A 25,381-nucleotide genomic window follows, 5' to 3' on the forward strand; every position below is an offset into this window, starting at 1 on the left:
ATATAATACTGCATGTATGTTTGTTTGATCGAGCCAAACCCGTGACATTTATCAAAAATGTGCAGGCAAAAACAGGACGGAAAAAAAAAAAAAAAAAAAAAAAAAAAAGCAGGACCGCCAGCATCCTACCACAAGGCCCTGATCTGGAGACAGATTCTCCCTCACCATACGTCAGCCAAGAGCTTCAGGAGATCATCGGTGGGCCTTATGGGAATCCAGGATGCTTTAATGATTGAGCTTAGAAATGTGTCTTCATTGGTGAAACAAGAGGTTTCAGGGTGGGAGGGGAGGATAGTATAGTGTGTAACATGCTGGCCCCCAAGACTTAAGTTTGACCCTCAGAATTCATGTGAACAAACAAGGTATAGTGTCACATGATTGTCATCCCAGAACTGGGTAAGCAGAAACAGGTGGACCTCTGGCCAGCAAGCCTAGCTTACTTGGCAAGCTCCAGAGCAGTGAGAGACCTGTCTCAGAAGATACAATGAGGCTGGGGGGGGGGTTGCACATGCCTTTTTTAAAAAGGCTTATTTTTTTATTTTATGTGCATTGGGTGTTTACCTGCTTGTATGTCTGTGTGAGGGTGTCAGATCTCCTGGCACTGGAGTGAAAATCTGTTGTAAGCCACCATGTGGGTGCTGGGAATTGAACCCAGGTCCTCTAGAAGAAAAGCCAGTGCTCTTAACCACTGTGCTATCCCTCCAGGTGGCACAAGCCTTTAATACAAGCACTAAGAAGGAAGAGGCTGGCATATCTCTGAGTTCAAGGCCGGCCTGGTCTACAGAGTGAGTTTCAGGACAGCCAGAGCTACATAGAGAAACTCTGTCTCAACAAAACAAAAATAGGGGTTAGAGAGATGGCTCAGCCTTTAAGAGAACTAGTTTCTCTTCCAGGGGTCCTGAGTTCAATTCCCAGCAGCCAAATGGTGGCTCTCAACCATCTATACAGGGATCTGATGCCCTCTTCTGGCATGCAAGTGTACATACAGATAGAGCACTCATCTACATTAAACAAACAAGTCTTTAAAAACAAAACCACCACCACCACTACCACCACCCCCAAAAAAACAACCAGCAGCTGAGGAACAACACCTAGGATTAATTTTTGCCTTATACACAGGTTACACACACACACACACTGACTGCTGTGTGTGGCTGCCCGGGCCCCTCCTCTGCCGGATTGCCGGGAACCCATCTGGAAAGCAAACACTGCCAAGCTTTCTGAAGGGCATTGCAGAGGAAGCAGATGTTGAGTCCTAGTTCATGTCCTTTCCTGGTGGAGCCCCTCTTGGCTCACGTCTCTGCCTGGTGCTTGCTGGGGAACCGAGTTTCAGCAGAGCAGCAACCTCTGGCTCTACATGGCAGCTGTGGGATGCCTTCGGCAGAAGCCGGAGGCTTTCAGGTGGAATGGGATTGAATGGTCCAAAACATGCAGCTTTTCAGCCCTTAGGATGAGAAACCCCAGATTCTAGCTGCTTGCAGAGCGCAGATGAGCTGCATTCTGCTCTGCCTGCTGGTCCAGGAGGCTGGTAGCCATGGGGGCAGCAGTCTGCACTTCGCTGCTCACACACAACTTTTTCAGAATGCCCTGAGGCCAACCCTTAACTCTTAGGGATAGAAACTGTCGGGAGTTGGGGTAGGGGCAGGCAGATGATGGTCATGGCAAAAAAGAATGGACTTCATGATGGGGTGTCTTTTTTAAAGTCAACACATGTCATGGTCAATTTTAAGCATACTCCCAATAGACATTTGAAGTGTGCTTATAGCTACATCTGTTAACTCCCTAGTAACTGACCCAGAAAAACTCTAGCAGTACCTAAAAACTTCAATAATTTTCATAATTATGGCAATTCTCAATTTTTTTTGGGGGGAGCACATAAGATAGAAGACAGGCTTAAAAAAAAAACTAACCTGTAGCTGTTTTTAAAAGGTACAAATCTTAAAAAGAAATGGAACACCTCACAAATTTGCATGACATTCTTGCTCACGGCCCATGCTAATCATGGTATCATTCAAATTTTAGTGTGTGTCTTACTGTGGACTCAGCAGACTGTGGCTTAAGAAACCTGACGGGCTCCACTCACTTGGCAAAGCAGGAGTTAATCCTGTCTGATTTGTCTCTGTCTTGTATTTTTTCTTTCTTCTTTTAACTTGATTTTCTTTTTATTTAAAAAAATCAAGAGAGGCTCTCACATAACCCAGATTTGCCTCAAACTTCCTATGTACCCAGGAGTGACCTTGAACTTCTTTTTTTTTTTTGACCTTGAACTTCTGATCAGCCTGTCTCCACCTCCCAAGTGCTGGGATTACAGCTAGGCTCAGCTTCTTCCTCTCTGTTTTGAAGAATTTAACATTAGATTTTGATTTTTGAGGGGTATAAAATATATCATATTAAATGAATCTTTAAAAATGTGAAGAAAAAGAAATCTTCAGTGGCTTCTACTAACATATACTCTGGTTAAAGATAACTTATACATAAAATCAACAGATAGGTAAAATGAATGTTTTATTTGCATGTCTTAGTTCCTTTTCTACTACTGTGAATAGACACCATGATCAAGGCAGAATATAAAAGAAGTCATTTAATTTGGGGCTCATGGTTCCAAAGGGTAGTAGAGTCCACGACCAACATGGCAGGGACCTGGCAGCAGACAGGCAAGTCATGGCACTAAGATGGCAGCTGAAAACTTACATTTGACCACAAGCACAAGGCAGGGACATGGGGAAGCGTGAACTAACTGGGAAAGGCATAGGCTTCTTAACCCTCAAAGCCCACCAGTGACATACCTCATCCAGCAAGGCCACACCTCCACATCCTTCCCACACAGTTCCACAGAGTACCAAGCATTTAAACATATAAGCCATTCTCACTCAAGACACCACTGTATAATAAATCACATTTTAAGGGAATGTATGCGTGCATGTATATATGTGGGTATGTGTGTCTGTGTCAGATATGTTTGTCTATTTTATACATCTGGCATTCTATGGAAACTACCTAACTTCTACTGTCTGGTACCTGTTTTTTCTTAATGATGCTTTATGAACATGTTCTTTTCAATGTAAACTTTTTTTTTCTTTTTCTTTTCTTTTCTTTTTCTTTTTGAGACAGGGTTTCTTTATGTAGTCCTGGCTGTCCTGGAAATCACTTTGTAGACCACACTGTTCTCGCACTCACAGAGATCTGCCTGCCTCCCCCCCTGAGTTTTAGGATTACCAACATGCACAAACACCCCCGGCAACTAATTTTGAGGTAAGGCAAATTTGCATTGTTTTTCATTATTATAAATGGCAAGAAGATAAAATCTGTCTGCATAATTCTTTGTGTAAATATAAGATTACATCAGAATAAATTCTTACAAGTACAGTTACTTTACTAAACAGGGTGAACATTTTAAGGCTTTTACTATTTGTTGCCAAACTTTGCTGGAAAGCTTGCGTCAATGTATCATATCCTCTCCCCCAAAGTTCACAACAATGCTGTTTTGACTACCCCGTCAAATAACAGGTTATTCTTTAAACACACATTAGTTAACTCCATGGGCTGAGTGACACATTGTTACCCTTGCTCCACTGCCACTCAAGTTACATACCAGAAATGAGACTGGCTGTCATGCCATTGAGAGTTTTCTGGGGCTGAAAACCAAAATGAAATGAAACTAGAGAACTACATTCTTTAGTACTGCAGATCTGTACACACACACACACACACACACACATTTATCCTCAAGCTGAAATTGTATTCCCCAGAAGGCAGTGTGAGGAGATGGTATCTTTATGAATGTGATTAAACCATGGGGTCTTTGCCCTACTTACTGGCCTTAGTGTCCCTATGAAATATGCCCAATCGAACTTACTCACCCTTCTACTATGTGAGGACACAGACAGATGATATCATCTGTGAACTAGTCAGCAGGTCCTCATAGAGTGAGATCTTATAAAAGAGGCAGCTGCATGCTCAGCTTCCAATGTGCCCAAAGCCAAGGTTCTTGGTGGTCATCTGACAGTCTCTAGAGTCACCCAGGAAACACAGGCTCTGGGTGTGCCTGTGAGGGATTTTCTAACTGAGGGTGAGGAGGGCAGACCCACCCTGACTGTGGGCAGCACTATTCCTTGGATTCAGGTCTTAGACTGAATAAAAAGGATAAAATCAGCATTCATCACTCCCAGCTTCCTGGTTGTTGATGCCTCTGGAACTATGGGAAATAACTTTTTGTCGTTTATGAGCCAAGACAGGAAGACTGAAAGCTTCCACTAAAAGCTCAGGCTGCAATGTCTGTTTGTGCTGTTTGTGTGACTTCGTTCTCTTCACACCCTGTCTTGCTTCACTCATTTTGGAGTCTCCAATTTCATTTGCAGTAAACTGGGAACCACTCAAGCCATAGCTCATGACACCTTTGCTTTCCATCCGCTGTTGTGTTTTCTATCACCTACTCTGTCCTGACTGGCTACATAGACCAAACTAGAACACAGCATATTAATCCAAGGCGAGCCAGTCCGTGATTGACCTGGGACATGAATGCTCTGTTGGCTTGAAAAATGGCTTTCCTGACCTAATTTTCAAATCCTCGCCGATAAGTACACTTACAGAGCAGTGGGCTCAGAGCTTTCAGATGATAAAAAGCATGTAAAGGCTGATTAAAGAATCGATTCTTTGGCTTCTTCTGGTCATGGCCCTTGACTCAGCACACAGAATATTGATTCAAGAATTGGATAGACCTATACACCCATCGGTTTTGTGAATTTGGTTTGCCTTAATTACTTTTCCTGTTGCTGTGGTAAAATGCTCAGACAGAAGCGACTTTAAGGAAGAAAGCACAGGTCTCACATGGCGGGAAGGACACGGAAGCAGAAGCTTGAAGAGACTGGTCACGTGATACCATCAGTCAGGAAGCAGAGGCCGTGAATGCAGGGATCCTGCTCATTTTCTACTTCTTATTTAGTCTAAGATCCCAGCACACAGAAAGGACCCCCCACGGTTACCGTGGTTCCTCTTGCCTCCATTAGTCTAATCTAGAACATCTCTCACAGGCAAGTGGAGAGGCTGTCTCCTGTAGGTGATTCTAGAGCCTGTCGGGTTGACAATATTAACCATCACGAACTGCATCTTTGCATTAGGTGTGTCAGGAAGGCAATCAATCAGTTGCCTGTACGGTAAAGGCTCTGGGAGATCCCAGGCTTGTGATTCTCAGACTTAGGTGAATGGTCCAGTTGTCTGGATCACCGCAGACCACGGATGTGGCCTACGGCCCTGTATCACCATTTCATCTCCCGACAACTGTTATGTCTGCTCAGCCTGGAGAAGAGGCAAGCTGAGATGCTTTCATGCTTGTTTTAATTGCCCTCCCGTCGAAGGACGAGATTCTTTTTATGAAAAATAAGCAGTGGTGTGAGGGAATTTCTAGAAAGTGTGAGTCTCTCAAGACAGGAGATGCAGTGCAGCAGGACACTTAGGGGACAGGACTGGGACTCGAGGGCTAACTTTCAAGGTTGACTCGAACTCCTTCAAGGGAGCCTTGCCAGCCTGATTTTGCCACTATGCATTACACTGTGAGTGACTGTCACCTGTAAGGAGGCCTCCCTATTGGCAAAGATAAACTGCAGCTTGGAGCTGTTGAGTCCCTGGGATCTCCTTGTTAGCCTTCCGCCAGCCTGAGATCAGGATACCCACTTCCAGCAGGGTGCTCTCCCTTCCCGTCAGGTTCTGCCACCTGTTTTCCCAGAAGGCCCCGGTGCGGTTTGCCACTTTCCTTCCCGACAAGAACCTGGCCATCTGTGCCAGCTTCCTCAAGAGAAGAGGAATTCGTTGTTTCTCCGGGGAGAGTGTGTGCTTTTGTCATTCTCAGAATCCACGAGGAACAAAATGGGATGTGATAGTGCCTGCATCAGCACTTCGGAAGCGGAGGCAGGAGGATGAGGAGTTGGAAGCCAGCCTGGGCTACATCCCAAAAAGGAAAAAGAAAGAATGCGCAACAATCTTCCACCTCCTCGCTTCTCTCAATCCACTCACCGCCTTTTGGGTGTAGACCTACATGTTTTAAGAGATAAGTATCGGCTTGTGGTTGTTCATTTGTTTCTGGCCAGTTGATGGACAACAGGGGTGTGTGGCTTGGCAGTAGCTCCTGAGGTTCAGGGTTAGAGGAGGAATATTATCTAAGGAAACAAAAGACACCAAACGGAGAGGGACAGTCTTAATGGAAGTCTAATGCAGAAGAGCATCAGGTCCCTGACCCTGAGGAAAACACACAGCAGAACAAAGGGGCCAGGGGACAAGAATAACTGTAGAACCTGGAGCCTGAGCTAAAGGTCAGAGGTTGAGAGGGGAGGGCACCAAGTGCTACACCCACGCCAGTGTCGCCGTAGTAGCATAAGCTACAGGGTGGGGGATATGATTTCCCCGGAAATACGCCCCCTGGAAGGTCCCTGGCAAACTCATCCCACTTGGAAAAGAGACGTGTTCTGAGATTTCTACGCTTCTTCAGTTGTGGCTCTGGGGCTGGAATAATGAATTCTTTGATCTTTCTCTGTGACACCTGAAACAGCACAACTAACTTTATAAAGAAATTTATTATTAGTAGATTGTTAAAGGCTTTAATAAAAATAAATTTAAGGAAAGTAATGAATTAGATTTAGTATTAATAGGCATTAAGAATAGTAAAATAATAATAGGCTCCTTCTTAAGAAATAATAGCATGAGAGGTGCAGCTGGTGGGAGTTTCCCCCTCCCTTCAGTGCCTTGTGCCTAAGGAAGATCATAAATCTTGGGCAGGACATATGGGAGGAGGGTTAACAAAGGTGTAGTTAGATTTTGATATAGAGAGGGACTTTGGCAGGCATCTGACTTAGCTTCTGACTTTCCTCTTCACTGGTTAGCAATAATGAAACTATATTTGAGGTTTCTTTTCCTTTGTTTGCTCTGATCAAAAAGTTTTTAGGCCAAGATTATTCGTGGGTACTGCTTTATGTTTGACTGCATTTTGAGTTAAAATGTAAACTTCGTATTCTTGGTAAAAGTCTGAATGTTCTGGGAAGTATGCCAATTTTAAGGTGCCTTTTGTGAAATCATTATAAAAATACTAGCTTGATTTCAGTAAAGTTGCAGCAGAGTCAAAACCATCAAGGTGTCTCTGTCTGTCAAGTCTTCGCCGAAACCGTGTCTGCCTGTCCAAAGCCTTGTTCTCCCGAGGACAACGGGAGCTCGACTGGGCCGGTCCGTGGCAACCAAGTTCTGTTTCCTATTGTTTTTCCCTAATAAATTTAAAAATTGCTATGGAATTGGGGTGTGGCAGTTCAAGCCTCTAATCCCAGCACTCAGGATGCTGAGGCAAGAAGAATTATCAGGAGTGCAAGTCCAGCCTGGGCTAAAGAGGGAGACCCAGCCTCAAAAAAGAAAAGAAAACAAAATCTTATAATAATAAATGCTATGTTTATTTAATGGACATCAAGGAGCAGTAAGTAGTTTATTTATTTTATTTTTGCCTTTTGGTTTTTTGAGATAGTTTTCCTGTGTAGCCTTGGCTGTCCTGGACTCAAAAATTTGTAGATCAGGCTGGCCTCAAACTCACAGAGGTCCACCTGCCTCTGCCTCCCGGAGCGCTGGGATTACAGGCGTGAGCCGCTGAACCCGGCTATAGTAAGTGATCATTCACATTATATAACTTAGCATGGAAACTTCTAGGTGATCCTAAGGAGAGAAAACCTGGGGCAAAGCAAACTGGTAACAGTGGATTTTGTGCCCCTTGATTTTTAGGACTCACAGCCCCCATGGAGCCTCCTTTGAATCTGATGGGACTTTTTTTTTTTTTTTTTCATGTTTCCTTTCTATCTGGAAATATCCAGTCTTACAGACAAGTGACAGGAGAAGCTTTTCTCTATGTTAGCTTCCCCGGATGCCCTCACTGCGAGTGTTTACTGATTTATCTCTCTCCCCTGGGCTGCTTGAATGTACCTTGTAGATACAAAGTGAGAGCACCCTACACATTCCAGGTAAAGCTTACAAAGCAAGGGTTTCACTCTCGTCAAACAAGGGAGAATTATCAAAATCAAGAAATGAGCACAAACTGACTGGTCTGTGTTACTCTACAGCTCTCTCTCAGAGTTTAGCCCTAGTCCCTCTGATGTCCTCTGGAGCATTCTGTGGGAGGCAGGGCAGGGCTCCAGACCCCGGATGTGCAGTCATTGGCTGGAAGTGCCTGGTGTGACTGCTGCAGGGGTTTGGGACAGCTGACGCTGTCAGCCATGGAGCCAAGATGCCTAACTCGTGCATTTCCAGGATTGTCACATGCCGCCTTCTTGTGACCAAACAAGAACAGGAAAGAGAGTTGCAGGGGGGCTGGAGAGATGTTCAGCAAATGCCCCTCTTGGAGAGGACCCAGGTTCAATTCCTGGCACCCACAGGGTGGATCACAACTGGCTGTGACTCCAGCACTAAAGAATCCAGCACCCTGGCTGGAAAGATGGCTCAGAGGTTAAGAGCACTGGCTGCTCTTTCAGAGGTCCTGAGTTCAATTCCCAGAAACCATATGGTGACTCATAACCATCTAAAAGTGAGACCTGGTGCCCTCCTCTGGTGTGAGGCATACATGCAGATAGAACATTGCATACATAATAAACAAATAAATCTTAAAAAAAGAGAGAGAATCCAACACCCTCATCTGGCCTTTCAGGCTCTGAATGCTTATGGTAATACGGTTTAACATACATATAGACAGAAACACATTAAAAGAACACTTCAAAAAAGAAAAGTTGCAGAGGTCCACCAGAGCAAGGTGGACTTCTGGGCCAGCCAGCAGCTCCTGACCTCCCAGCCTCCTGGAAGGTAAGAAATGCAAACCTCTGTTTATCCAAGCCACTGGAAGCTGGGTTTCCTGTTAACTGTAGCCAGAAACTTTTCTGGCCTAACCTTCTAAATGCAGAAATGCCAGATCTTGGCACCCATGTTTGGGTGTGCCCACACAGGCACCAAAACAAAAACAAAAAGAAAGAAATGAGTCTCTCTTTTCCCTTAGCAATTCATTCTATTTTTATCGCTTTAATTTATTTGGCGATTTTTAATAGACATAGCACCTCTCTGTAACAGCTCTCACAGGATCACAGAATTGTAGAGCTGCAAGAAATCTGAGAAATGATCTCATCTAAACTCCCTCACACGTGTCGTTTAAAGAACTATGTTTACACATATCAGAAGTGTATGAAAAGGGAAAGGGTGGCCTATGGAAAAGGATGCAGATATGCTTCAATTATCTCCCATCAGACAGTCTAAACAGGCATCCATGCCTGTTTATAATCATGAAAATAAAACTTCCTACAGTATTTTCAACAGTCACTGTCATCAAACTGTGTGTGCATAGTATGTGAGTGTGTGAGAGAGTGTGAGTGTGTGTTGCTGGGCATCTCTTCTAGAGCCTCATACTTTTAAGGCAAACACTATCATTAAGCTCCACTCTCAGCTTGTCTTTCTTTCAGGCAAAACAAAAAGAGACTTTAGCAAAATTTACACTTTTTTTTTTTTTTTTTAGAACTTCCCACTGGAGTGGGAAGAAGCATTTTTTAATTAATTTATTTTTTATTTTATATTCATTGGTATTTTATATTCATTGGTCTGTATGTCTATATGAGGTTGTCAGATTTCCTGGAACTGGAGCTGCAGACAGTTGTGCGCTGTCATATGGGTTCTGGGACTTGAACCCGAGTCCTCTGGAAGAGCAGCCAGTGTTCTTAACCCAAGAAACATGTTCTTTAGTATCAGCCTCAGTCTGTTTTATTATTATCTCAGTCTGCTAAGAGTGGGAGCTCATGGTTTGCCCTCTTGTTTGTTCTTTGTTTTTTTGTTTGTTTCTTTTTTTCTTTGATTTTTTTTCTTTTATCCTTTGACTCATTCTTTCTTTGAACCTTTCCTTCTTTGCAGTGATAAGGATTAAACCTCAGGCCCCTCATGTTCCTGCCTTCTACCCCTGAGCTGTAGCTCAGTCCATATTTGTCCTTTCTTTACCTTAGTTTCCCCAATTACAGAGCAGGAGTGCTGGGGCTGGTGCAGGCACACACCTGCAATCTGAGCATTTGGGAAGTGGAGGCAAGAGGGTAGGAGCTCTGGGTCCTACTTGGCTACATAGTGAATTTGAGCACAGCCTGGAGTATGGGATGCCATCTTTTAAAAAAGCAAACAAGTAAAGCTAGGAGTGGTGGTGCACATCTTTAGTCCTACTTAGCACTTGGGAGGTAGAAGCAGAGGCAGCCTCATTTACATAGTGAATCCTGGTATGGCTAGGACTATGTAGAGAGACCCTGTTTCAAAACAAACAAACAAACAAACAAAAAGTACAAATAAAATAAGTGTTTATAGGAGTCCCTGCTTCCTAACGGACTTGTGACAACTTGGAGATGCTTGCCTTATTTCTGCTATTACAGTGTCACAGCTATATGCACAGAGGGTCCTGTGCATGGACTACACCATATGAAGAAATGTGAACTGTAGCTTAAACTATATTTGTGGGCCTTGGGTACTCAAGGGTTAATGAACTTTGCACTCCACTTTTCCCTGAGTCTGACTGGGGCGCCAGCCTGCATGCCTTTCCATTACGGGCAGGATTCTCAGCCTCAGATCTTTGGAGACCTTTGAACCCAAAATTGCAACAAAGGGAGGGTAATTTACCCAAAGGCTTGATTCATGCTGCCACAGAAACTGCTCCTTCCTCCAGCTTTCTGTGTTTGGAGTTCCTGTTTCTCAGCAGATTCTGCTCTCTGGAGCAGCTCACACTCCCAAACCAGGGCCCACCAAGCTCTGAGAAGCCGCTCTTGTCATGTATGCAGAGCTGGTCCCTACAGCTCATGTGAACAGGAGGAAGTACTGTATACCTTAAAAGGGAAAGCTCTTTTGGGTCTGTGCCTAGCCGAGTTGTTTCGTGCCAGAAGGCAACAGAAGTGAATTCCAGCTGTCCAAGAGCCCAGAAAATTCTACCACCTTGGAGCTGTTCTTGAAGGGCTTATTCCAGAGTCAGGAGGGATAGCTCAATGGTGGAGCACATGCTTAGTAAGCACGAGACGGAGTTTCCATCCCTAGTCCTATGAATGAATGGGTAAACGAATGATAAACTAATTAACTCCAAGGAACACTTGGCAAACAGTGGAAACGTTATTGTGTGGCTAGCCAGGTCAACACTAAAAAAATGAATAAAGACAACCTCCCAATCATGCTAGCTCCCAAAGTAAGTATGAATGAATTGTCAACTTTATACAAACTAGAGCTACCTGGAAGGGAAGAGGAAGCCTTAGTATAGGAATCATTCCCATCAGATTGGCCTGTGGCACCTTTTCTGGATGAATGTTTGATGTGAGAGGTCCTGGCCCAGTGGTCACAGAGCCATCCCTGGGATGGTGGTCCTGGGTTGTATAAGAAGAAACTGAGCAAGACAGCAAGAAGCATTCCTCCGTGGCCTCCTCAGATCCTTCCTGGAGTTCCAGCCCTGCCCTCCATTATGGACTCTAGCCTGTAGACCACATAAGCTCTTCCCCAAGGTGTTTTTGGTCAGTGTTTTACCACAGCAACAGAAAAGCAAACCAGGACCAGAGATTTAAACGGGATGTTTCCTGAAATCAAAGTTCCTTGTTTGTGTTTATTAAGTGGGAGCTAGTAATGCTCAATTCTAGATTAAATGCATTTCCCCACTGTGTAAAAATGACACGAATAATGAAAAACATGTTGCTATAATGAACATTCCTCCCTGAGGCCCACTTCCTGGCCCTCAGACGCCAAATGACAGAATGCAAACGCTAATCCAGGAGTCAGTCCATAAATTATCAGCTGTGTAATCTTAGACAAGTGACCTTCCTGCTCTTTGCTCAAATCCTTGATTTATCTTTATTCCTTAGGAGAGGGAGAAAGGGGAGCCACTCTAGCTCTTTCTAGCTTGATCTTGGAGAGAAGGGTGGCACCGGGGAATCCAGGCATCCGAAGTGTACTTTCACAAACCTCAGGATAGGCCAAAGAACCAGGGCAGACTTGGGCGAGCAGGAGGAGCCCAGCCTCCTCACAGATGGGCAGAGCCACTTCAGTTACGCAACACAGTGGCTCTACATGTGTGTGACGTGATATGTACAGTTCTTGAAGGAATGCTTAAAATCTCCATTTTTTTTTTAACCCCAAATGGAGTGACAAGAGTCTCATGGTCATATAAAGCAAGAGAGCAGAGGTTATGTGGAAGTTAAGAGCATGAGCAACACTGGCTGAAATTGTCACAGCTGACCTGCCAGAACCCTGAAAATCAACCAGAGCTGTTAAAAAAAAAAAAAAAAAAAGCTGAATTTCAATACCCACAGTGAACTTTGTGACACTTATTTGCCCTCTTCTAGCCCTGCCTCTCTAGTTCAGTAACCTGGAGGGCAATCCTGGAGGAATCTAGCAGGCAAGCAGCCAATGGAAGGAGCAAAGTAAGATTGGAACCCTTCCTCCTTCCCCTCCCCCCAAGGACACATCTCAGAGAATCGTCATGATGAACTGTGGAGTTCCCTGAAAAACTGTGCTTTAAATCCTTGTCTTTATTTGATTGACTCAGAGCAGCCTGTCCCCAGGAATGTTGTCAAAAACAATTCTTAACACGGCTGAGGCAGCAACTACAGCCAGAAGCTGCCCAGAAAACCCAGCGGGAGAAGCTAGGGAAGGGAAGGTTGGAGGAGGTCTTTCTAGACTCTGTTTCTGGAAATCTGTGCAGTGAAAGTGAGAGGCCCGTGTACATCGCCAGGCAAGGTTTAAATAAGTAGAAAGGGGTCCTGCACTTGTAGGCTGCAAGATTGAGTGTTAAGACAATTTTTTTTCCAAGCTGTTGACAGGTTCAAGGTAACACTTTCCAAATCCCACCCCTTCATTCTTAAGTCCGTCCAACATGCATGTGGGAGTGTAGCAGACCCTGGAGAGCCAAAGCATTTGAGAGAGAAAAGTAGAACTTGAAGTGCATTCCCCAGTTTTAAATACAGTGGCCTAGAGTGATCAATTCAGTGTGATACCCACCTGGTATCACGCTTTGACAGGTCAATGGAATCCAACAGAGTCCAGAAATGAATTACTGCATTTATGTTTACTGATTTCTACAAGGATGCTGAGACAACTCCCTGGGCCTCTTCCAGAGTGTTGCTCAGACATATCATGCCTATAATCCTACATCACAGGCCATAGGGAAGGAGTGGTCAAGGTCATCCTTGGGTACCTAGGAGTTTAAAGCCAGCCTGGGCTACATGAGAACCTATATCAAAAAATACCCGCCCCCCCCCATTAGGCTAGAGAAATAGATCTTACAGGTGACTTGGGTTGGGCCCCTAACACCCACATGGCAGCTCCCAAGTGTCTGTAACTCCAGTTCCAGGGGATTTTTAAGCCATCTTGTGGTATCTGAAGACCCCAGGCATGCATGTAGTATACATACATACATGCATTCAGTGACACATCATTTTCAAATGACCCAGAAGGAACAGGCTGCATTAGATCCCACTTGTGAAAGGATTTTTTTTCCCTCTTGAGAATCATAATAGAATTTGACCTGAGACTCCTCTTTATTGCAGCCAGTTATTCCTGGGTCAGAACTGACCTGGGGGTGGGGAGTCAGAAAACACTCCTCACTTAACCCTCTTGAGTAGTTATGTTCCATGGAGACCCTAAGTGTTGGGGGCTGTGGAGTCAGTTTTCAATGGTCCTAAGGGGACTGACAAGCGAGCACCGTAAGCTCTGTCCCTCTGCCCTTCCTGTGTAATAAGATCAGGGAAAACCCGCATGCTCAGGTCACGCCGTCACAGATTACATCTCTCTCAACCTCAGAGTGAAGCTGAACTACTCACCATCATTTTTATGAAGCGTGGGGACCCATCTGGGGCCCTGTGTCACTTCATTCCTGCCCTGCCTCCCCCATGCATTCACATGTCTCGGAGAGCTTCTTATGGTTTCTCACAGTCTCTTACTAGACTCAGCCCCAGCTCTAACTTTAGGAAATAGGAAGGGAGATACAGAGGTGCCTGCCTGTGGTCCAGACACTTGGGAGGTGGGGGCAGGAGGATCAGGAACTCAGGATCATCCTGGGCTAAATGAGGTCATGCCTCAAAAAGGAAACAAAGCAAAAATGTTGCTATTTTAAAAGGTATGGTTCACAGTATTGTGTGATCATTGTCCCTATTTAATTCTACAACATTATCATCACCCCAAAAGAACTGTTATACCCGTTAGCAGTCACCCCCAATTCCACTTTCCTCCGTCTCCCAACAGCACTACTCTTTGTCTTCCTGGAATTAGCCATTCCATAAAAATGAAATCACACAAAATGTGTCTTTTTATGTTGAACTCTTTTCCTTTAACACAACTTTTAAAAGATTTGTCTATGTGCTAGCATGTATCAGAAGCCCATTCCTTTTATAGCTGAGTAATATATTCCATCATATGGACACACAACATTTTGTTTATCTAGTTATCAACTGGAAGATGAAGAGTTATTTCCAGTTTTTTGGATATTATGAATGATACTGTGATTAGTATTTGGTTACAAATCTTTTCTTTCTTTCTTTCTTTCTTTCTTTCTTTCTTTCTTTCTTTCTTTCTTTCTTTCTTTCTTCTTTCATGACTGGGACAAAATACCTGAGAAAATGAATTCAGGAAGGAAGGGGTTTCAGCTCACCCCCATTTTATCTGGCCCACGCCAGATAAAGTGAAAAGGAACATGATGGATGGGAGCCCGGGGTGGGGCGGAGCGACTCACCTTCTGCTAGACAGGATGGGTCAGGGACAGCTCTACACTGGAGAGCCTTGCTGCCAGTGTGACCTTTCCTCCAACCAGGCCCACTGCCTAGGAGCCTGCTCAGTGGAAAACCTACTGACAAAGTTAGCAACCTCATGATCTAAACACTTCCTACAAGCGTATTTAAGAATTCCATACCTGTAAGCAATGAATTTTGATCACACCCACCCCTTTCAGGCACCCCCAGACTTCCCTCAAAACATCTCTCCCCCGACCTCGTGTCCTTTTTAAAAACTTTTAATCACCCGTTGGTTCAAGTCAGTGTTGTCTCCATGTAGGTGAGAGTGGGTTCATCCATCAGGACAGGGGCAAGTTAGGAGTAGCTGCTTTTCCAAGAAAAGTGACTGTCTCTCTGCCAGCAGCCATCAGTTGCCATTAGGTTCCTGAGATGGGGACGGAGGAGTCTTTCTCCATGCTCGAATATTTTAGTGGCCTGAGCTTGTACAACAGGCAGGTCACATCCAAAAGGCAGGCTTCCCCATCCTCCAGCTCTTCCATTCTTTTTGCCGCCTCCGCCATAGTGTTCCCCGAGCGTGGCGTAGGGAAAATGAATGTTCTGTCTATAGCTGAGCTCTCGGAGTCACCTATTCTCAGCGCGTTGAACAGCTTACAAGTCTCTAACTAACTACCACCATACCATAGCAGTAACGACTATCAGTGCCAAGAAGCTTCTCTCTTGACAGCTGATAGAAGCACGCATCTATTGGTGAAAACGTACACTGCCCCACCTGTGTTGCCCCGCCTGTCCTGAAACTCTCTATGCACTAAGTAGACCAGGCCGGCCTCAGACTCAGAGATCTGCCTGACTTTGCCTCTCAAGTGCTGGGAATAAAGGTGTGCGCCACTGGGCTCTGCTATAAACATAAATATTTTGACAGCAGCTTGGCAACCTGACCATTTAGGAAAGTAACATCAATAGCGCCCCCGATGCCAGGGCTTTCCCAGATATAGGTTTTGGCCATATTTACAGTAGTAGGTGTGGATTTTCTCCTGTGGTGAAATCCAACCAAGAGAGCGGATGCCTGTTCCCATAAACAACCTTGCCACTGTCACACTAGTTGGCACATCCTGCCTAGTAGGTCAATGTTCTAGCTTGCGGGATCCAGTACTGGGTAAGACCGCTGATATCTTTCTCAGAGGCACCCCAAAACAGTACAGACTGCTGCCATTGCTCTTGGTTGCCCACCATAGTAGAAAGTAAGACCCTCTTGCTGAAGATATCATGCATCGACCAGGAAACTCTCTCCCTAATGGCTAGCTCTCGCGGTGCTGAGAGATGCTGTGCAGGCAGCAAGGAGAGAGGAGACAGTCGACAAACAAACATTCAACACCTGGCTAAGGCGCTCATTCTCTCATCTGTTTTATCCCCATACCATAACAGGCTCTATACCTGACAGGGTTGCTGGATCACATTACAACCGCATTTGACTTTAGGAGGAATTTCCCCACAGTTTTCTCTCATGGATCTTACTGACCCCTGACGTAGTTCAAATGGACCATTTCTTAACTGAAGCAGTCACCCTCTTGCGCTCCTGCTTGGATATTAAATCCCACGAGAACTCTTCCCTGACCTTCCATTCTAAGCCAGATGTTCTTAGGATTTGGGGCAGGCAGTGTGTGTCACGCCTACTAGGTGCCCGGCTTACCCTCCTGCTCAGAGGGCTCTGTGGAGAGAAGGCGTTTGTGTCTTATTCTCTAGCTCAATGGGGGACATCTGGAAGGCATCAGTGAGAAGCCGAGACTGAATGACAGCATGCGTTCTCTTTGAACAGCAAAGAATTCCACTGCTAAACTGATTTATGGAGTCAGTGGAGAAGAATGACATGTAGGATATATGTAAGCATTTATCTGTGCATATCACACAAATATGTATGCTGATCATTTTAGTGAGGTCTACGTATACATACATATGTGTATCCGTATGTGTCTACTGATTGAGACAGGGTCTCCATGTTTTCTCATGGAAGCTTTATGTAGACTAGACTGGCCTCAAACTCACAGATCTGGCTGGCTCCGCCTACGATGGGATGCTGGGATTAAAGTCATGAACCACCATCACTAGTGTGTGTGTGTGACCCTTTGATCTATTAATTGTTTCTGTTATTAGAAATGAACTGATTTGTAATTTGAGTTTAGTATATTTTCTCTATAGACCCAATGTTTATAACTCCATAGACTCAAAATTTGTAAACATTTTATTAACCGTTGCTTCTATGGACACATGAAGGAAGGAATAATTGATTCGACTCATGGCTTCAGAGGTTTCTGTGGTAGAGAAAGAAATTAGAGTTCAAGTATAACCCTCAGAGATATGTCTTCCCCCAAGACCTACTTGCTTCAGTTAGGCCTTATCTAAAGTTTTCAGACATCCCCAAAATAATGCCATGATTTGGGGACAAAGTAAGTGTTTACTGTTCAAGCCCACAGGGAATAGTTCAGACTTAGCTCACTAACAGGAAGGTGCCATGTTTAGTCACATCCATCCTTTCTGCTGCTTGCTCTCTTCCCCACTTCCGTAATGCCCCTCTTCTTCCCTAGAAGCCTGCATCTTCTCAAGCCATCTCCCCCCACTCCCTCCACATATGAGCAAACACACCGTTCCACTTTCCTTCCCGGGCCTGCTTAATTTCACTTAAGGTAACCTCCTGCCCCACCCAACTTCGCCAAGCGACATGGGTTCATTCTTCATTAGAGGGAAATGAAGCTCCATTGTTGACACCAGCACCTAAGCTGATGCCATACCTTGGCTGTCAACCAGTGTCACTGTTCGACATACATGTGGCTGATTTTCTTTTCGTGTTCCGTGATGAACCACCTGATGGGGTGTGCCGTGTGAAGGTGTGTCTCCGTATATTTCGATTGTCAGTTGCTAACTGGCAGAGAGCTGAGTACTGTCCCGACCTCTATGTTGTCAGTCTTATGTTTCATCACTGGCATCACATTTTATAAGCACTCTTTCTCCCTCACCTTTTGATTGGCTTAGTAAAGAGCTAGGCAGAAGAGGAAAGGCGGGACTTCCGGGCTGAGAAAGCGGTCACTATGGGAAGAATCGGAAGTGGGGGGTTTGCCAGTGTGATTGGGGAGGAACAGGTGCCAGGACTGAATGAGAGAGAGGTAATGGGCACAGGTGCCAGGGGCTGAGAGCGAGAGAGGTAACGGCCATGTGGCGGAGCAAAGGCCAGGATTTGGCGGGTTAGAATAGCTGAATGTCTGCCCTATAGTACCTAAGCTTTTATAAATAACAAGTTTCCGTGTCTTTATTCAATGTGCTGGCAGGCCCACAAAAGTCCTGACTTGGAAGTTGTCAAGATGGAAACTACATTCATACATCCAACAGCTGAGGCTCATCTTGAGATGCTCCTGCCTCAGACTACAGCTCCTGTAGTTCTGCCTGGGACTTCATGCCTGAACCACCATATCTGGCTGGTTTTCTAAATTTTAAATGTGATCACACTACCTTTTTAATTGCAAAAAGCCTACGAAACAGTGACACTGATAAATGGTTTTTGAAGTTTATATGATTAAAGTGGAGATCTCTGATTCCCTTGTTATCCAAGGTCAAACCATGTCCAATTCACATATAGCCACTGTAGTGAATGCTGCAACGGAAGACACTTTCTGCAAATTTCACCATCCCACATCCCTACTGGCAAACTGGGAGTTCTATAGAGTACTTCACAATAGTCAACTGTCGTTAAGAAAAACAGAAAAAAAGGAAATATAGAGACAGAAAATGCCTGTGCTTTATATTTAAATTTTCCAAATTTTTATTATGTATTTTCATATATATATGTATTTATATGGGTATTTTCCTGCATGTATATCTGTATATCACATGCATGCTTGTATATATATAATATGTGTGTGTATGTGTGTGTGTTTTCCTGAATGTATTTCTGTGTATCACATGCATGCCTGGTACCCTTGGGGGCCAGAAGAAAATATGTGATTTCTTGGAACTGGAGTTACAGATGATTGTGGGTTCTGGGAAGTGAACCCTGGTCTCCAGGAAAGCAGCCAGTGCTCTTTACTGAGCCATTTCTCCAGCCCTTGCACTTTACATTTATCTTGTGACCTTAGGACACCATGTAAGAGACGAGGACTATCACCTTTTCCCTTTGAGAGAGCCTCTTTTGGTAATTCTGCCTGTCAAAAACACAAGCCAAGAAAGAACTGCTTTAAACTCACTTTCCTAATTCCAAGAGCCTTATGGTTCAGTCCCTGTCTGGCCATAAGCTTTGCATAAGCAACAGTAAAGTCTCATGGCCACGTGAGTATAATTTTACCAATTAAAAACATTTGGATTTCCATTAGAGCCTCCCTATCTGGCAGGGAGTCATCTCCCAGGGATACCTGGGGGTGAGAGAGTGGGACACCCACATGTGCCATGTGATCACAGCCCCAGCACATGCCAAACATATCAATAGCTGCTTGTGGAATCCAGACTGAGAGGACAGAAAACCCAGGCTGGAAGACCGCATCTGCTCCTAAAGGGAACTCTCCTTCTATTGTGACCACTGCTGAGTTTGACTTCTCTAGCAGGTCTTCTAGGTGCCAGGATGCCTTAATGACCCCCCTCCCAACCCCAAAAGAAAGCTTGGTCAGAAGAAACAAATTGCTTCAACAAGCTCATCTTTGGCCACCCTACTGCTGTTTTGCTTCACAGTTACTCTCCACCTCCTTCCCTCTCTTCCCCTCCCCACTCCTGTTCTTTCCTCTTCCTTCCTCACTACTTCTTTCCTTTTCCACCATTAAAGTGTTGATGCCATGGTGGCATCCACCTTTCCTTGCCCCAGAGGGCACCTCTGGCAGATCACTAGAGAAGGGTTGTGGTTAGGGCAAGACACCATACACAATATAAGCACACTATTATTAACTAAAGTCCTTAATTTACTTGGCTTGCCTTGCTTTTTACCTAATGTCGTTTCCCCTTTCAAGACCCCATCCAGGATGTGTTATGTACACCTGCCATTTCTCTTTAGGGTCCTCTTACCATGACAATTTCTCCTACTTTGCTCACTTTTTTTTTTTTTTTTTTTGTTTTGTTTTGTTTCGTTTTGAGACAGGGTTTCTCTGTGTAGCCCTGACCTTTCTGGAACTCATTCTATAGACCAGGCTGGCCTCAAACATAGAGATCTGCTTACTTCTGCCTTCCAAGTGCTTGGATCAAAGGCGTGTACCACCACCGCCCAGCTGCCTTGGCTCACTTTTGATAACCCTGACCATTCTGAGAAGTGTTGGGGAGACATGTGTAAGATCCCCTCTACTGAAATGTGTTGAATATTTTCATCATGATTAGACGTGGGTTATTATGATTGTACGTGGGAGGGAGGAGACTGCAGACGTCAATGCTATTATCCTTACATCATACCAAGGTTCACGTGGTCAAAATGACTCATCGCCACAGGTAGGAAGTGGTGACCAAGTCTCCCCACTGTGGTCTACTCTCTCCCTACTCTCTACAAGGAAGTCAGTGCAGTCAGCTCACACTGAAGGAGGGGAGCCTGTCTCCCACCGTAAGGATAACTAGCTTGACAACATGAGATCTGTCTTACTGCTCCCATTTTATGAATGACTATTTTATGCTTTGAGTCATAATACATTCTCCATGGTTTTTCTTGCTCTGCCTGTTGACTTTTTGTTGTTGTTGATTTGTTTTCTTTTTTTCCAATGATATTCCTATCAGTCCTATTTGTACCAATAAGAAAAGATCCAGAAACCCCAAAGTAATGAAATCACTAAGCCTATGGTGTGTACTTCTTCATTGTTAAGTATTAAAACAATCTGGGTTTAACCCCCAGTCCTGCAATAAATAAATGAATGAATAAAATACAGACAGAAAAACTCATGTATTCATTTACATGTATGTGTGTATGTCAGCCTATGCGCTTGACGGCATGTGTGGAGGTCAGAGAACAACTTTCTGGATTCAGTTCTCTCCTCCTACCATGCAGGTCCTAGGAATCACACTTGGGTCACCAGGCTTGATGGCAAATGTCTTTACCAACTGTCTCACCCAGTCCCTGGGGCAGAGACAGGAGAATCATCAAAACTTCAAGCCAGTCTAGTTTGCATATCAAGACACAGTCTTAGAAAACAAAACAAAACAAAAACAGAACTATATGATCATAGGTACAGATAGGTAGGTAGGTATACAGAAAAGATAGAGGATTGAGAGATGATAGATAGATGACAGAAAAGATGATAGATAGATAGATAGATAGATAGATAAGATAGATAGATCTTTCCCCTACCCTTTTGTTACATGATAAAGTGGCTGTTAGTGAGTAAAAAAAAAATGATGAAACGCAGACCTGGCCCATGTTAAATTGTCACCAAGCAAAGTCCTTTCCTCCTATCTGTCTCCTTACCTCCACTGCCCCAAAAAGTAAACAGAAAGACTCAGGTGTCAGATAGCTGCTAAGGGCCAGAGGTCTCTTCCCTTGCTTCCTGCTGGTTGCAGCGGGCAGCCAGTTTCCTGAAGGAGGAGCCTTCAACCTGTTAAGTCCCAGCCCAGAACACTGGCAAAGAAACTGGGTAAAAACCAAAGACAACTATTGTTCACATCACAGGAATGTAAAGAATGATTGACCGAGGAACACATACCCAGCAGGCAAGTCTGCCATGCGTGAGGCCTGGAACTGGTCCCCAGAATCACATATGCGCACACAGGTGCACACACAATATGCACAAACACACACACTAGCTTCAAGCTTAGCACTTTAAAGGACAGAGAAGGAAAGTGGCACTAAAGCCCAGGCGCTCTACAAACCCCCTCACCTGAGGACACAAACACATAAACATTCTCTATTTGGCTCCGTAGGCAACATCCAGTGATGAGTTGACCAAATAAAACTGGCCTATAGCACACAGAGTGGGTACCACTGTTGTTCTAGGTGCTGGATTGCCACACTCCAAAATGATATCGGTAATTGGCTCATACTGATGAAATTAGAAGATGTTTCTGCTTTTTGTTGTTGTGGATTTTTTTTGTAAAATAAAGTTATCATTTCTATGCTTTTTATTTTTATTTTTTAAATATGAAGGTAGCTGTAAAGCCAAGCCTGATGGCACACACCTATGGTCTAAGCCAAGATGTAGGTGAGACCTGCGCTCTCAAGTTCAAGACCACCCTGAGCAATAGGGTGAGCTCTCATGTCAACAACAACAGGGTTAGAGGTGGAGCTCAATGGTAAAACACTGCCTAGCCTGTGCAAGAACCTAGGTTCAATGCCCAGCACAAAACAAACAGAAAAGCCAACCCACAAAGCGTAAACACCACCTTCTGTTAAACATGCAATTTTAAAGATATTTTTTCCACCCAAAAGTGAATAAAGACAAAATGCTTCCAAATCCTATACCCTGTTCTTAGTTAAGCAAATCACTGCCTGCTTCGTTTAAATACTTGGTGTATCTTGTGTGTGTGTGTGAGTGTGGGTGAGTGTTCGTGGAGGCCAGAGGGCAGCTATTGAGGGTTTTTGTTTTGTTTTGTTTTTGTTTTTCATAAATCATTATCCACCCTGTTTTTTGAGACAGGGTCTCTCAGTGTATTCTACTAAACTAGTGGACCAGTGAGCCCCAGGGATCCACCTTCTCTGACCCCCCCAGCTCTGGGCTTACAAACAAGTGGGATCACACTTGGCTTTATGATGTGGACTCTTGGGATTCAATCCAGGTCCTCACATTTGCACAGTAGGTACTTTACTGAGCAAGCCATCTCCCCAGTCCTCCAAATAGATTTACATGTAGTTTTTTTTTTCTGATGTTTTAAAAATGTCACCATGTAAAGGATATATGAGAGGTTCCTGTTAACAAAAAATAATTTATTAATAAAAAAAAAATCCAATTCCACCGGAATGAGGTAGGAACAGCCTGGGCTACATAGTGAATTAGACTTGGGACACCCAGCAAGACCTGCCTTTGAAAAGAAATATAAAACAGTGATGGCACAACAGAAGATCCAACTCCCCCAAATCTAGCAGGTAACAGAACATTTGCTATAGGGCTTTGCATTGCTCAAATTCCTTCCCTGGGGGAACCGTAAACAATGGCTACCCCATTCCTAAGGTCCTGAGATGAACCCAGACACAGTCTACCTACCAGAGTTTACTCTAGGGAGCCGGTGAGTTTATTGGGCTGACTTACAGAGCTGTGGGGGAGGGGCGACAGCCAGGAGCCTGGCCAGCCTTAAGGCAGGGACTCCAGAAGGCCTGCACTCAGCATGGATGATGACTGCATAGATGCAGCCCTTTCCTAGTCCTTCCCCATGTATGTATGTATGTATGTATGTATGTATGTATACTTCCAGCTCCTCCTTGAGGACATGTGCCATTAGGACAGAACTGCTTACAGGTGGCGGGGAGGAGTGGCTAGATGCCCAGGCCGAGGGTCCTATGACCCCTTTAGCCTCTCTTCTAGCAGGGAAGGTCAACAGTCAATGGGCCTAGTTGTGCTGATCGTTTTAAGCGGGCACAGCCGACCTCATGAGGATAGTGGTGGTACTTTGCCTGGGAGAAATAATCTTGTATGACACCTCCCCCATCACTCACCTCCCAGTCTTCTGTAAAAGAGAAAATAAAATTCCATTTCCTTCGAGGAATACCAACTTGTTTATAACCTCAAAGCTATTTTTCCATCATGCTGGAGCTTTAAAACTTGAAGAGATTAGAGTTTATTTTCTCAACCCGGGAACAGATACATACATATCTATCTCTATCTATCTATCTATCTATCTATCTGGAACTTTGGAGTTTCGAATCTGAGAAATGTCACACAAAGACCCCCAAACTGACTCTGAGTCAACAATGCAGTAGCTGCAGGGAAGGCAAAGTGCCAGACCTGTGTCCAGGATGCTGAGAACTCCACCTGCTTCTGATCTTCCAGGTGGTCTAGAGGAAGCTTACAGGAGGAAACTAACACCTGGAGCCAGGAGCCCCTGCAGGTGCAAGGTGACACACAGGTAGGGGGATAAGGTTCAGGGCAGGTGGCACCCAAGGCAACTAAGGCTGCAAATGTCTTTGTCCGGTGCCCAGATAATCACTCCTCTTCCCTTCTCAACGGATTCCCGGCTGTTCCGGGCGGGGAGGAACTTCTGTGCTTAAGGAGCCAGCTGCCCCTCGCCTTCGTTTCTGAGAAAATCCAAGAGGCTCAGCAAGTAAACACAATAAATCTCCTGGCGTAAGAACAGAGCCAGGGCCAATTTGGTGTCTCGTTATCCACGCTATGGGACATGTGGGGGAGGGGTATGATGGTAGAGAACACAGACAATGGAAATTTCAGATCTATCAAAGCCCTTAACGAGGAGCAGGTTAGCTTGAGTTTCAAGCTCTCCCTCTTCGAATTCCTAATTCTGCAATTAGCAGAAAGGAATAAAGACTAGAAAAGAAAATGCTGTGGAGACCCTCCTTGCTGAATGCACTACTCTGAAAGAACTCTCTGCCCCTAGTGGACTTGGTTCTAGGGCCCAGCTTTCCAAGGCTTCTGACAGGTCTCAGTAGTCACTCTTGAGGAACCAGGATGCGCTTTTGGTGATAAATGCACAGGAAGATGGCCCTTCAGTTGGATGCTGATTAGCATGGAGAACGCTTAGGGACTATTGTGTAAACAGGGGCTTCAGGAGAGGGCATCGAGCCTACCGGGTTTCCCTCCACTCGCTGCACTGCATTAGGAAATATTGCACGTTTGAGATCTAGCTATCCTAATCTTTCTCATGGTTTTGTAAAAAAAAAAAAAAAAAAATCATTATTTTTACACTTGTGTTTTGCCTCCATGCCATGTATGTCTGTGTGAGGCTCTTAGACCCTCTAGAGTTTCAGATGGTTGTGAACTGTCATGTGGATGCTGGGATTTGAACTTTGGAGGAGCAGCCAGTGCTCTTAACCACTGAGCCACCCCTCTCACTCATGTTTTTAGTGTGTGTGTGTGTGTGTGTGTGTGTGTGTAAGTGAGGAAACCCAGGTGTTGAACCAGGTCATCATGCCTTTACCTACTGAATCATCTCCCTAGTCCCACTTCTCAAGCCCCCCCCATTTATTTTTTTATTCATTTATTTATTTAAACACTTTACAGCCTGATCCCACCCTCCTCCTTCCTCTCCCCCCTTTCCACTTCCCCTTCTTCTCAGAGAAGGGGAGGCCTGTAAGGGGTACCAACCCACTCTAGCACTTCAAGTCTCAGGACTAAGTGCATTCTCTCCCACTAAGGCCAGACAAGGCAGTCCAGCTAGGGGAGGGGAATCCAGAAGCAGACAACAGAGTCAGAGACAGCCCCTACTCCCATTGTTAGGGGACCCACATGATGGCCACACTGCACATCTGCTACATATGTGTAGGAGGCTTAGGTCCAGCCCATGCATGCTCTTTGGTTGGTGACTCAGTCTCTGTGAGGCCTTGTGGTCCCAGGTTAGTTGACTCTGTAGATCTTCCTGTGTCCTTGATCCCTCTGGCTCCCTCTGTCCTTCCTCCCACTCTTCCACAAAACTCCCTGAACTCCACCTATTGTCTGGCTGTGAGTCTCTGCATCTGTTTCCATCAACTGCTCTACAAAGTCTCTCAGAAGACAGTTATGCTAGGTTCCTGTCTACAGGCACAGCAGAGTGTCATTAATGGTGTC

The 25,381-nt window shown here is 44.8% G+C and overlaps 1 non-coding gene across 1 annotated transcript; it reads right to left on the reverse strand.

Moving 5' to 3' along the window:
- Nucleotides 1-1,942: 1,942 nt before the first annotated feature.
- Nucleotides 1,943-2,050, reverse strand: LOC132653285 (U6 spliceosomal RNA). Its single transcript, XR_009591061.1, has one exon. It is a non-coding gene; the product is annotated as a U6 spliceosomal RNA (small nuclear RNA).
- Nucleotides 2,051-25,381: the final 23,331 nt, after the last annotated feature.

The sequence above is a fragment of the Meriones unguiculatus genome, chromosome 3 (genome assembly GCF_030254825.1).
Source record: "Meriones unguiculatus strain TT.TT164.6M chromosome 3, Bangor_MerUng_6.1, whole genome shotgun sequence".
Lineage (NCBI taxonomy): Eukaryota > Metazoa > Chordata > Mammalia > Rodentia > Muridae > Meriones > Meriones unguiculatus.